The sequence below is a fragment of the Mandrillus leucophaeus genome, unplaced genomic scaffold, assembly GCF_000951045.1.
Source record: "Mandrillus leucophaeus isolate KB7577 unplaced genomic scaffold, Mleu.le_1.0 Scaffold392, whole genome shotgun sequence".
NCBI classification, from domain to species: domain Eukaryota; kingdom Metazoa; phylum Chordata; class Mammalia; order Primates; family Cercopithecidae; genus Mandrillus; species Mandrillus leucophaeus.
The window spans coordinates 1821915-1822730 of NW_012104165.1; the positions used below are offsets into that span (position 1 = coordinate 1821915).

The following is an 816-nucleotide window of genomic DNA, read 5'->3' on the forward strand; positions in this document are numbered from 1 at the left end:
AGTGCTTTGTGTAGAAGACGCCTCATCTCAGGTTACGAAAGTCTACAGAAAGGAGATGTTTAAAAGAAGAAAAGGAAAATGTTCCTAGCGGTCATAATGTCTCTCTTAAGCAGGATCTTCGAAATGAGGAGAATTCAAGTAACGTGACTTACAAATTGCAACATAAAACATAAAACGAACGGAACAAATGGAGAAATCTAGATTAGATACTCCGGTGAACAACGTTTTGCGAGGGCCTGGGTAGCTCAGTCGGTAGAGCATCAGACTTTTATTCTGAGGGTCCAGGGTTCAAGTCCCTGTTCAGGCGGAGTTTTTATCTGTTTTACTCCAGATCAGGAGTCCCCAGCCTTCAGTACACGAACCGGGTACAAGGCAGTGCGACAGGAGAGCCAGCGAAGCTTCATCTGCCCTTAAACAGCAACTCTCCCATCGCTCCTATGACCGCCTGAGCTCCCCCTTCCTCCCAGATAAGCGGAGGCGTCAAATTCTCATAGAAGCCCAAACCCCACTGTGAACTGCACATGAAAGGGATCTAGATTGTGGGCTCCTTATGAGAATCTAATGCTTGATGATCCGTCACTGTTTTCCATCACTGCCAGATGGGACCTTCTAGTAGCAGGAAAACAAACACAAGGCTTCCAGTGATTCTACATTATGGTGAGTTGGATACTTATTTCGTTATATATTATAATGTAATAACAATATAAATGAAGTGCACAATAAATCTAATGTGCTTGAATCATCCCCAAATCATCCCCCCAACCCCTGCTCCCTCATCCATGGAAAACATTGTCTTTGATGAAACGGTCCCTCGTG

At 44.5% G+C, this 816-nt stretch overlaps 1 non-coding gene across 1 annotated transcript; it reads left to right on the forward strand.

Annotated features, from left to right (window-relative positions):
• The first annotated feature begins 234 nt into the window (after positions 1–234).
• On the forward strand, positions 235–307 carry TRNAK-UUU. The gene has a single exon. It is a non-coding gene; the product is annotated as a tRNA-Lys (tRNA).
• Positions 308–816: the final 509 nt, after the last annotated feature.